This window comes from Linepithema humile, chromosome 2, assembly GCF_040581485.1.
Source record: "Linepithema humile isolate Giens D197 chromosome 2, Lhum_UNIL_v1.0, whole genome shotgun sequence".
Classification (NCBI taxonomy): Eukaryota; Metazoa; Arthropoda; class Insecta; order Hymenoptera; family Formicidae; genus Linepithema; species Linepithema humile.
The window spans coordinates 23487050-23500616 of NC_090129.1; the positions used below are offsets into that span (position 1 = coordinate 23487050).

A 13567-nucleotide genomic window follows, 5' to 3' on the forward strand; every position below is an offset into this window, starting at 1 on the left:
ATTTTTCGCTCTTCGTGTCTCCAGGTGTTAAATAATCCATTATGTATAACGCCGATCGCGGCCAGTTCTCGATAAAGATATAATACTCTGCAGTTTTATGACGTATGTTGCACGTGGTTGCATAGCTGCGAGCTTTACAGACAAACTGTCGTATTGTATCGAATTGTAAATAAAAACGTATATAAAAAATCGTATAATATTTCCTGATTAAATTGTCATATGAATATTTTCGGAAATTATAATATGGAATTACCTCAAGTTGTATAACAACAAGTTTATTATCTCTTAATTATCATAAAACTCCAGCCTTTAATTATATCATAAAAACTCGATTAATTTCGCTATCAACGTTGAATTATTAGGCATTAAAAATTCACACGTGTTTTTAGTGCAAATCTGATCTCGATTCTTCGAGTGACTAATTACGCGTTACGTAAGATCGAATTAAAAATCTCAATATCCGAACGAGGTCTTCGTGAAAAAAACGATGGCTCGGTAAATCATTACGAACGAACGTCCCATTGCGGATTCCGAAGGCGTTCCGGCTGACGTCGATGGTAAGCTTCCACTTGCGTCACACGTCGTTTCTTCTTCCAAATATTTAATCAGGTCGTGTTGTCGATTAACGAATCCGGTCGCATCGCAACGGCCGTTATTGCTCGATAATTTAATAAATTTTTTATCAAGACGCCAACGACGAGTCATGGACGTCACCAAAATTTTTTCAAAAGAAAAGAAAATATTAGACAATTTTTCCATTAAAGTCTTACGATTATATCTTACATTAATTCGAGAAAGAAAGCGTCTTAAAATTTGCATTCAATATTAATTAAATATTATTCGATAAACATTTATATATATAATAATTAAATATTATTTAATTCTCTTTTCTTGTTTTGAAAATTTTCAGAAATTGCAAGTACACATTTCTTGTTCGCTGTCTAAATTCAAGATAACAAGACTGCCACATCTCACGCTTTTAATGCAACATGCAGGGATTCAAAGCGGTCAGAAATACGAGAGGATATAAATCGGACCAAATTATGCCTGTAAATGATTTCTGCGTGGCGTAGTTCAACAATTCGCGGCGATCACCAATCGGTAAGTCATACAAAACAATTTGCAATTAAGAGGTACGTTAACGGGGTACAATTTCACTAGCTTTACGACGAGCAAGTCTTGATGCAACCAATCGGTGGCTCGGCTCTAATGGCACATTGCAGGGTTCGGTGCGCGCGGATTTATTTACTCGGGCTCGGTTGCATTATCGTTTTGCGCCAGCCATCGAGGAGAACCCGTTCTGAACGCTATTTTAAGAATCAATTATATGGAATATTAACTCGTCGTCATTCGCGTATCATTAACGCGCCGCATTAAATGCGCGGTGGGTCGAAACGGCGGGAGAAATAGTCGTCTCTCTCTCTCTCTTTTTTATATAAAGCAACGAAACGCTAATGTATCAATTAAAAAATAGGCTATAAACCTTGCCTGCACAGAAATAGATGACACTGACGATAAAAATGTGAAAGTTTCAACGGCATAGAATAAATATTTTTCACGGTGCAATATATTTTTCAGAAAATTTCTCTTTAATTGGAATCGAGCAAGCCGCAGATTTTGTGAGTTTTGTGTCTTACAGAAATATTACAATTAAATGAGCCATACAATTATAATCTTTAAAACAAATATAAAAAGCGAAATTAAAACATTTTGAAAAGAATCGCATTGAAATAAGTAGGTTAACACAATTGTGCAATACATACTTCGCAGTAAATAGATCTATCAAGAACAAAAAATGCGATGCTCTACGCGACAAAAGATTAATCTCGACTTGCTCGTTGACAAGTCTGTCTTGTGCGTCTTAACAAGTGAAGAAATTATCATTAGTTGTTATTGTGTTTATGAAACGGGCGTAGCGCAGCGCGCGACGCGCGACCACGTTTTGCGTAACATGCGATCCTTCGTTTATTACGGAATAACGAAAGTATCAATGACGGCAATGCAACCGGTTCGACGACGATTTTCTAATGGTCGTTAATGCACGTCGCTGCGGCGACAGGCGAAATTTATGGCGCTTATCAAGCGGATCCGGCTTGTTGTCCTTTTAGTCGCTGCAAATGTTATGGCAGCGAGACTAATGGCGACATTAGCACTCGTAACGAACACCAAAAGCCGATTGCCAAGAAATATCGATTAATTATGCACTTAATTGCGCCGCGATCGAGTTATTAGACGCGAATTTTCCGATTGTCTCGCATAATCGCCGGTTGATACCGGATCCAGGTCACCACAATTGCCATCTTCGCCGACCTCTTTCATCGTCCTCGACCGTTTTGCGACAGACCAATTGTCTACGAGCTACTGAGTTTGTAGGCTACGCGTTTCCGGTGTGCGAATGCGCTATAGGTCGAATTAAACCACGCGATTTCATTCTTGTCTCGCAAAAGTGACGCATTAATTCCTTAATATGCAGTTTTTCTTTTTCTTTGTAATCTCCATCTCTTTCCTCTGCTTGTTTTACAATTACAACGCATTTTTATTTACATTTTTTTATTGCTAAATATGTTCATTGTTTTATATTTTTGACATATGATTAACTTTATAGAAATTTCTATAGAAATTTTGTAGTAATGACGATTTTAACATATAAGTAAAGCATAAGTTTTTACATTTCCCCTTCATTGAGTTCTTATTGGAGCAGAACTATTCTCAGAAATTGTAATATGGAACAGTGTCATACTGTGGCTATCCAGTGAACCAATTCTATGATTGGAAGTCAATGGATCTATTTCACGGATCACAGCATTTCTTTCACATTTCTCGGGTAATCTATGCGCCTTCGTTTTCGGCACGGAACATTTCTCGCTCACTAATGGATACATGCATTTAGATATATAGCATATCCCAAGTAACGTGCAATTCCTGTCAACTATTTGCCATCTTAGAATCAACTTTTCCTCGGAATGAATTTTTAATAAATTATTAGAAATTGATAGCTAACTTTTAAATTAAAATTCTGCTAATTTTTTAGGTTTGAGAAACGTCAATATAAAAAAATTGTAATACTGAATATTGAATATTACTCGAGAAAAGATTTTGTCGTCTATTCTCTTACACTGAAAGCTTAATTCGCGAGAGCCAGAATGCCATTCCTTTGCGACTGCAAAACTACTCATATCTTAACATCGAAAAAAGCAACAATTTTCTCAGCTTGCTGTCTGATATCTACACAGTTGAGAGAAAGCGCATGATGGACAGAACGCCCTATAGATCAGTGCATGTCTATCGTTCGCTCGGGACAAATTGTGTGGCGCATTGCAGGTGAACGGACAGGATGAATGGTTATGATGCTATAATGCAAGGCCGCCACGGCTTACGTAACACGACCCAACCTAACGATACGGAATACGGATTATTATCGGTGTATTCGTTTAGAGAGAACGATCGGAGCGAGGGAGAGGAGGAGATAGAAAGAGAGAGAGAAAGAGAGAGACGCAAGGGACGGGTGGTATCGCCCACGCGTATCGAGGCTCGTCGGTCGGCTGTGAGAATTTTTCGGATATCCATATCGCTCTATGCGCGAAATGACTTCGCGCGATGTACGCTCCGAGCGATGAAAAACGCGCGATTCTCGTAAAGCAACTTTCTCGAGCGCGCAAATCGGATGCAGATAGAGATCTTTGCGCACGTTGCATGCGTGCGCACTAATGAATTGCACGCGGTGCATTCGGAGCTCGGATTAAAGCGCTCACGATAAAATCGCAAGATTTTCTTAATCTAGTTTCTGAAAAAATCGTCACAAAAATGATTACCGCTCGCGTTTGACTCCATTAGAAACGAGAGCGATACATCGGATCACATTTTCCAAGTGTTTACCGTTATTATTGCAATATATAAATCTTATCTTATCAGTCTTGTGCAATTCGCATTAAAATATCAAATTGATATTACTAAAATTAAGATGTGAAAAGTATAAATTGCCATTAAATTTCGCTAAATTGGTCGAAACGATCTGGCAGCGAAGTATTTCTCTCTGGCGGCGAGATAGTCCGCGCAGATATCACGTATACTTGTTAGATACTTAAATGTGGGCCGCGTAAATCTAATCATTCCGCATCACGCAACAATCAATCATTTATAATAATTTAAATTGCCCATGCATATTTATTTGCATGCCCGCGGGGCAATGCGAGCCCCTCGCACACACCTGTTCAATTACTATTGTAAATGCGAATTCTATTATATAAGAGATTTTCGTTATTGGCCCATAAATAAAGCGTGCGCAAGCGGGATATCGGGGCGATCACTCTTGTGGCGCACATCTAACGAGTCAATTTGAATCGCTCGCGTGTCTACGACGCAAATGGCCGCCTTACTTACGTTTATTAATTTATAGTATCGTAATTTACGTTATCGCGGCTTAATGAACGGCGGCGAATACGCCGTTTAATTACTCCCGTGTACCATTACATGCCGTATCTTGTAACTGCCACCGTCGTACACATTAAAAATCGACGTGAATGCACGCTTCGCTAACATATCGTGCAATTACGATACCCGTCCTCTTCCCTCGCGTATTCCTTTTCTTTCTTCATTACGCTTTTTCCGCTTTATCTACATGTCGATTCCTACTCTAAGAATCTGCATGGAAATTAAATTCTTCAGAAATAAAGTTAAAGCTGATATTATCGTTATTAACTGTGCGATATAATGAAGCCCGGAAAATTCAGGAAACTCGACGAGGGAAAAAGAATGAACGGCCCTGAAATAATATCTCCTCCCCCCTCTCTCTCTCTCTCTCTCTCTCTCTCTCTCTCTCTCTCTCTTACCGCTTTTGCCTGCGGCGCATCGATGACTTTCTAATTCCGATAGCGAATCGGCATGACGCATTAAAGAGGCTTTACCGGGCGACGAATTAAAAAGCCGCGCTACAGGTGCACTTCCTGTGATGAAACGCGCCAACGAAAAGAGCCGACGGCGATCGCGGCAAATCCTTTCCTTAATTGACGACCATTAAATATTTTCACGGCGATCAATCAACTGTCCCACATACTTGCGCGGTCATTTCTTGTGACACTGATACACTTCGCGTGCAACGTCGATTGATCGAACAAACTGAGCAAAGCCGATTTAAGTTCACATGCTGCATACGGTCGGAAAAACATAAATAATAAATATCAGACGCATACATAATCCGACTGACATATGTCATCTATAACGTCATTTCTGCACAGCAGAATCATTTCGACGAAGAAGGGACAAAAAGTGGAAAATAAAAAATGCGACAAATTGAAATTCCTGTAAAAATGTAGAGCTAACAACACTTGTTCGATTAATTACATAACAAAACCTTTTTGCAAACTATTCATTGAGTGCGAAAAAGGACCCTTCGAAAAAGCGATCGATTTTTTACCATATACTGCGCAGCAAAATGAAATATGCAACATGGATAGATCGCTGAGCGGAAAGCTAGAAAAACGAGTTTGACTCGGGAAAGGTTAACGTGGCGAACACGTTTCCTCGATGCGGAAAATAAATCGCTAATTACCAGAGAGTGTCTTCTTTTAACGCAATTAATTTATAGGCTTGTATAATTGCCGGCTGCCGAGGTACGATCGTATATTTCTCCCGACAAGCGCAATGATCCCCGATTTCGTATCAAGCATACTTTATTGCCAATAGGTATTAATAATCCTTGTTTATTACCGCGCATTAATGTTAACTAAATGTTAGGTACGAAGATTAATCTGCCTCGGTCGTCTTACAATGACTTATAGCTGTAGTTTTGATTAAATAACTTTTTGACCGGAAAAAAAGTACCATTTCCTGTCGTAAATGAAAGTTATAGTAGCATTGTAGACGGAAGAAAACAAGTTAAATAATATACTTGAATGTCAAATTAAATCCAATTTGATCTTTGCCCACTGAAGATTAATTACAAATTTTTTGCAAATAATAAGGCGTTGCGACGAAAAATTAACAAGAAACACAATCCAAGTAATAAATATCTATTATTAAAAAATGTAGAAAATATATCGAAGACACATGTCCTTTGCTATCGGTCCGAATTTTGCGGATAGAAAAAAGGATCACAACTTCTCCGAGTCTTCATTCCGCGCGTTCGCTCCCGCGCTTTGAGAGAAGCGCAATTCAATCGCAGGACCAGGAACGCGGGTTTGGCCTGCGTAGATTGCGCCGTGGATTGCGCGGCATGCGATGCCAGTATGCGCCTGCATTTAAGAGAACGACGTTGCATGCGGAGGAGGTGGCACGCGCGTTGAGGTCACACGAACGTGGACCTGGCAGATGACGGTGGAACGGGAGAAATGGTGGAGGAAAGTTCCTCGCGGGCACCGGCGGCGGCGGGATTAATTTTCCTCGCGTTGTTATGTTAATAGATACGTCGACACGCGGAAGTATTGTTGCGCGGTATACGAAAGGTTGTACTTGAACAAACGAGAAGTGTCCCGCGGCCTTTTAATGCGCTTGTCAGCGACGTTACTGCGCTCGAACTGCCATCAGTTTTACAATGTTACGCGCTCGCAAGGAAAGTTGCCGCGGATCGAATGTACAGGATGTCTCAAGCCGTGTGAGCCTGCAGCTGTCATGCGGAATTATCAAACTCGCCTGTTATAAATAATCCTCCTACGCGCACATGAATTTTTCTATTAAATATAGATGAAATTTGAATTTTTAATTGGTTACAAATGAATCTTATAGCAAGAATTTAATCCGAAGTTTGATAGATGATATTTAATTAATAGCATAAAATAAATGATGACACTCGATGTGAAATTTATGAAAAAAAATTCTTGCCTGAGGTTTGCCTCAGTGGATATGAAACATGCTATATGCAAGCATTGAAATGATATAGACGTAGGATACAGTTCCGTGATATATGCCGGAACTCTTCGTGAATGCAATCGTTGGAGCGTAACGTGAAAGACTTAATTGCGTGGACCTAAAGCAACAGACAGTTGGAATACGTGGAATTTGGCGACGGAGTGAGACAGTAGTCTGACAGCGGTATGCGAAGACATGAATAAAACGTGAAAGTTGACATGCTTATTGCTAGCTATGTGATATAACAGTATTAGTACTGTCGCTATCTAAAATTAAAGCACATAAGTGATCAATAAAATTTTCTCTAATATATTAAGACCGGTCAAAGCTTCGTGATTTTTATAACTTTCAAGATAGAGCTAAAACACTGATAGATAAAATACTCTCTAATATATTCAGACAACTTTGCAACTTTTCCTTCTCTTAGTAAACAACTAAGAAATTAGTTAGAAATTAGTTCTGTTTTAAATATCCAAAATAAAATTAACATTTTTTAAATAATCGCATAGAATGACGACTTGGAAATTATTTTGGGAGTTTGTATATGTTTTTCATTATTGTGATGAAAGGATCAGCGAGGTGTCGAGAATGATCGAAATTGTATCACGTTTGTCACCTTCATTTGCAATCGCGAAAGACTCGCTTGAAAGACTCGATCGAGTTGAGTTGACTTCTATAATCGTGACATCTCGCCGCGTCGTACGTAGGAGTACTCGGGCAAGCGAAAGTGGCGGAAATTTCATTTATCTCTCTCGCCGTTGCGAGCTGACCTACAACTCGAGGAAACTCGAATGTCCCCGCGGCAGTCGTTTAAAAATCACCCCAGCTGTTTCTATTAATACACGCGCCTGCATCTAAATCCTGGAACTTGGAAGCAGGATTCTCGAGTAGCGTTGACTTCCAAGAGTTTTATCAGAGATTTATCGCGTCGCTTGCATACTTTTATTATTTTCAGATCACTAAAGTTGAAAAAAAATCCAAATTGCATATAATCTCTTATCATTACATTTTTGCTAATTTTATCTTACGAATAAATTTTAAACAGTTTTTGCTGCAATCTTCATCAAGCAGCGCAGTCTCTCGTTAAAGTTGACTTTCAAAGGAGCAAGGAGGCGGCTGCTTAAAATTCACTATCCAGGCTCTTCCTGCCTACGTAATGACCACGGAAAATCATTTACGGCCCGCGGGCACTTCGAAGAGTATCGATCTCGATAAACATTAATCAACACACTAAAGTGCAACGGCCAAGAGTATCGGTTGACTCAAAGGGAATTACGTCACAAGCGTTGACTCCGTGACTGGCTAGAAGATGTCAGGAAGGAAACTTAAAAGTCGATTGTCGGGTCGCCTTCTAATCGCGGCATCTGGCCTCGTTGTGACATACAAAGCGTTCCAAAACAAAGACGCGATGAAGACCAGAACAGATAGTCTCGATAAAAACTTGAGTAAAAAAGTTTATTAATACGAACGCGATAAATTCTACGCTAATCAGAAAATTATAGCCGCTTAAACAGGAAAGAGATGCTTAGGGAAACTTAGATACAGACCGCAGAATCAATGAATTGCAAATTAATTCAATGTGATCTTTCAAGAGAGCTTCTCCGATTTGTAAAGTATTTCTCTACGAATTGATGAAATAATAATTGCCATAGTGTTTATCGAGAAAAATGCAATTCACGTTTGAGCATCTTCTCGAAAACTACTCTTAAGTGCCCACTTAACATTATTTACTATATCCACTCAGTTCCATAACTGCGGAACTGCACCTCCATTTATATGAACTTTTTCCCCGGCGGGATACCCTGCAGCTTCCGCATATATGACACTTCTTCCTGAAACACTGTGTATAGGTGTACACACGGCGGAGAAAGTGATGGAACCTCCGGTCGAGATACTGATCGCTATCTTGGCATTATCATCGCCAACCGATCTTCCCAAGGATCGTGTGCGCGCGGGGGAGGCTCTCGTGGGAAGAGAGCAGATCTACGAGACGAGATCGCGATTTATTTCAGCGACGCTTGGATCTTGATCGCGAGAGTAGAGTGCGATCTCGTCGCGAAGATGTTTCGCGCTTTTTGTTCGTTAGTGAGGGATGTCGGGCGAAAGTAAGAATGTTCTGTTCTCGATTAGTTCGTTTCCACACGATTTATTAACGATCAGTTAGTGCAGCGGAGATTAGGATCTTGTGCTGTTTAATAGCAGCAGGTTAACAAGTCTGCGTTTTTTGCAAAATTTTAATTTTATTTCAACGTGTTAAAATCGATGGAAGAATTTAATTGACTCAACATCATAAAAGGCATTCAGTATAATCGGCAGTGGAGTTCAAAACGCTGGCTACTGATATGGATTCTAATCCACTTGACTTCTTACATAAAAGGTCGATGTATCACTTGTTACGATATCGCAAATCCAATTCATAAGCTCATGAAAGAGATCAATGTAACTGCCAATTAGACCAGTTATAAAATGAAATCTATAATATTTATAAAGCTACTTAAAGTAAAGCTTCGTGAATATCCTAGTAAATTCAATATTCCTACCGTGAAGAAAGCATAATCCTGAGGCATCTTTTATACGCTCGAGAATATACTTCGACGTAAATAAGGCTTTAAATAATCTCACCCCGTGATTGCAAATAAATTCCTCCGGGGAGCAGCACGTTACAACGCACTGCGCGTAATCCATCGCGATTTATGGCAATGCGATCGTTCGGTTACGCTCGCGGTGCATTGTCTCGTTTCCGACTTTTGCTCCATACGCAATCCAGAATGTGAAACGCGCGGCTACAATTTATATCCGGCAAGCTAGCTCGGAGCGGGCTATATTTACCGAGCGTCGATTAGAGGCGGTTACACGATCGAGGAAATCGTCTAATGAAACGCCGCGAAATATTTCAACCTATCGCCACGCTCACTCTCGTAATTGATGAACGCGTTTATCGCGGATAATGTAAGACCTGCGTAATACCCGTAACGCCCCGGCGATAAACTACCAATTAATCCTTTTCATATCGAGTTCTTTATCCGGAGAAAAATTCCAGATTATTTCTGCATGACTGAAGACACTACAGACATTTTTAAGGAACTTTGAATGCAAATTTTGGAATCTGGTCAATCGCTGATTGTGGACGAGAGATAATAGAAATTAATCTTTATATACTTATACGTTAAATTATGTAGTTAAATGGCTTCTTATGAAAGGCATCTTTCAATTAATAAGTTAAAAAATGACAAATCTCAACAAGACAGGGTTTTTTTTTCATTCTATTAATTATCCTGTTTGAAAATTGCGGATAGTCGATTCAAAACATATTTATAAACTGGGACAGCAATGCAGGATGTTAAAACTGTATATTTGCACATCATGAATGAAGAAAAAGTATGTACATGACTGAGAACGCTGGCAGTGAGGAAAGGTTAATTAGTGGGTCAATTAGTTCTCTCGCGATTTTATTCCGCCTTCGGCAAACTAGCGGTTGCTACGACGTGTGGTTTACGCGTCATGCGATATGCATATGTATACTGCAGAATGCAATGTCTCGCATCGCACTGATAAGCGTATTGTGCTTTTCTTAATGTGACGATGCGATTGATCTAAACTAAAAAAACCGCCGAGTTTTTTGACGCGTTATTATTAAATAAAATATATAAGATATAATAAGAATACATATTCTTTGATTGAAATAAAACCGCTCTTTGATGAAGAATATATTGAAAAGTTCTTTGTAAAATGCAATTTCTTTCGATGGTATTGCCTTTTGGTGAAAATAATATGTAAAAACTCTTGAAGTACATCGTTTGCAACGATCCTTACAAAAAGCTATCATCTTACATTGGGATCAGTTTATAAACACAAAATGTTGTCGTAAAAAAAAGATTCGCTATAAAAAAATCACTATACGAGCTCATCTCTTACAAGTGTCTTTTTGTACTCCCACGCTCGTCTTGGTTTTTATATATAAAACAACGATCAGCTTTGACCAGAACCATTTTTGTCTAATGACGTCACCTTCGACATTAGCAGTTTGCTGAGAAAAAAGACAGGACCCATCGGCCAGAAATACACAGAGATATCTCTTTGCAAATTCTCAGCGAAAGACACACATATTTTTGTCATTCGTTCATTATTATCGTCATTGCAAGTCGATAGTACATTTATACGAATACTAGCTGTGCAAGAATATTAGTTGTAGTATTTTTGTATTATTTGTAATATTAGATACATCTCCGAAAGTTAATTCTTTTACTGCAAGTGCAAAAATATTAATAATTGTTAATGAGCAAAAAATACAGCCGTTGAAATATCATCCCACGCACGCTTCGCGATAATCAATTGACCGCTAAAGCAAATCGGAGCGACAAGTGTCCCAACTGTGAAATTGCACAACCGGTAAACGCGTAAAAGAAGAAAAAAAGAAACAGCGAATTCGAAAGGCGATTGCGAACCATAAAAGAAAACAGTTACGTGGGCGGTCCGCAACGTTGTGTCCGCGCGACTTTTAATAATCGCCTCGATTTGTCATTGTACCGATCCTAATTAGAGTGCCTTCCTCTTAAGATATGCATTGTAGCTGCTTTTTTTTCTCTTTTCTTTTAAACGGCGAAGTCCGTGCTTGTTCTCGGCATGTCGCCACTAAATCAAAAAATGCCGCAGTGCGCCATCGTTGTCGCTGAAGGCGCATATTGAGTTATTCGGCGGAGAAGTGCATCGAACGAAAGAAGTGAGATGCAGTAAATTACAAGTGGCGCATTCCACTCGACGATTAATGTTGGGAAGTGAAGACAACATTGCGGTAAATTTGGAGTAAGCTGAAATATCGTTGCCATCTCTTGAGAAGAAAACAAGTTCCGCGATACTAAATTTTATTTTCATTATATAATTAAAATGTCTAATAACACATTTTTTAAAAATATTTTACAATTACAATGTGAAGAGTTATTCGCATTTGTATACCAACAAAATTTTATCAAAGAATATCAAGAGCTGGCACGAACTGCAGACAAAATTTTCCTTTCTTTGAAGAAACGTAATTAAATCTTAAAGCAATTACGCAGTTTTAACATTTTGATTAAGAATATTTAACACTGCGAGAGTCAGCGTGTTTTCTCTCCGAGCAATATTTGCAGCGAGACACTCCGCGCTCGACGATCTCCGGAACACACCCTACAGCACCAATTAGCCTAACGAAAGAGCATAACGTTGTACGAGCACCGTCATCCAGAGAGATCTCACGTCGCGTGAATAAGATAAACGCGTCGCGACGCGTGAAAGGAAGAAGTGTGAAAGCGCGTGGGGTGGACAATTCCCGACGAGTCGAAGGGACGATTCTCCCACACGTACGCACGTGTGCGCGTCAGGTGAATTCCGGGGAATCGCGGCGCTTTGAAGGCGCAGCTTTTACAGCGGGCGTCCCGGCGTCGAGCCGCGCGCCGGCGTCCCGGCAATCAATACGCGAGAGACGACGTCCCGCGTAGCTCTCTCAGCTGTTTCATCCACGGCGGCGACGGCCACGCCGTGTCTTCTCCTCCCTTCCCCTCGCCCGCGATAGTTTATTTTCGCGATTCTCAGATGTGTGATTCCGCAGATGTTTACGGTAATTGAAAGCCCGCGTAGAAACTCACGCTTCGTCGAAGTCACCTCGTCGCGCCGCTTCGCGAGAACGACTCGTCACGCCCTTTATATAGCGAATCGCGCCTGCTCGCGCTCTGGTCTGTTGCTTAAAGAGTCTGCCGGCTTTATTACATTGAGGCGAGAATGTAATTAAACTGATGATGATAGAACGAGATCTGCGAAACCGGTCTGCAATTTGCTGTAATTTCACGATTTCGCGTAATTTTGGTGTAGCGTCGCTAATTGCATGATTAAAAACCTGCATTCTACAACTGTACTAAGCCTAAAATATCAAATTTAAGTCTACAGGATATTTTCTCAGAAAGCAAAACAGGTTCTGATTTTTGCATATATCGATCCGGGAAAAATAATTCGAACGAAAGAAAAGTGAAAACAAACTTGATCAGAAATATCTTGTGTCGCTTTTAATACAGATATATTCCGAAAATAGTTCCGAGCCTCGGGATTTCAGTCATCTCTGCAATCATCGCGGAGCTTCGACGGAATTTGAGACTTCCGGTCGATACGCTCGGCGACGTTTAGAAGCACTTGGAGTGCATTTCATCGGAGTAACCTACATGTGCTGCAATGAAAGTCCAGAGTGCCAACGTCTCGGGATTCCCAAAGGATTTCCGAGGCGGGGTTACTAGGACGTGCACTCCGAAATTTTCTTTGATCTTTCCTCCGTGCATACGGAGCTTGATTATTGACGTATTGATTCGACGTGGTACCGGTCTCGTCTAAATTTAGGTGACCTGTGTGCACAGCCGCGGAAGAAATCATCCATTTCAAACTGTTCCGGAAATATCTTGTCGAGAAATTCATTTGTTCGGAATAAATTCGACTGAGCGCGTCCTAAAGATAGTAAACAAAAATTTCAAATACTCTGTGAAGAAAATAATTCGATAAGAATATTATTCGACACACAAGGTATTAAAAATGTATGGAAAAAAAATTTTGAAAAGATAGATTTTAACATCCAAAAATCGCGGCCTTAAATATTCGCGATAACCTTCACATTGATAATTTGATTTGATATTCTGCGAATCAAAATATCCTCGCGACTCCCTCGAGGTTATCTCACCCTTCGTAAGGGCTGCGCTCTCCAGTTTAC

The 13567-nt window shown here is 40.0% G+C and overlaps 2 protein-coding genes across 3 annotated transcripts in view; one reads left to right on the forward strand and one right to left on the reverse strand.

Moving 5' to 3' along the window:
- Positions 1–13567, forward strand: part of LOC105670483 (coiled-coil domain-containing protein 112-like) — a 62094-nt gene that overhangs the window by 15602 nt on the left and 32925 nt on the right. For both annotated transcript variants that reach the window (XM_012364023.2, XM_067350314.1), the window contains exon 2: positions 911–1101. The gene's annotated coding sequence lies outside the window, so the exon portion shown is untranslated. The remainder of the gene's footprint in view (positions 1–910; positions 1102–13567) is intronic.
- Positions 1–13567, reverse strand: part of LOC105670479 (GAS2-like protein pickled eggs) — a 55902-nt gene that overhangs the window by 13162 nt on the left and 29173 nt on the right. The window lies entirely within an intron of this gene.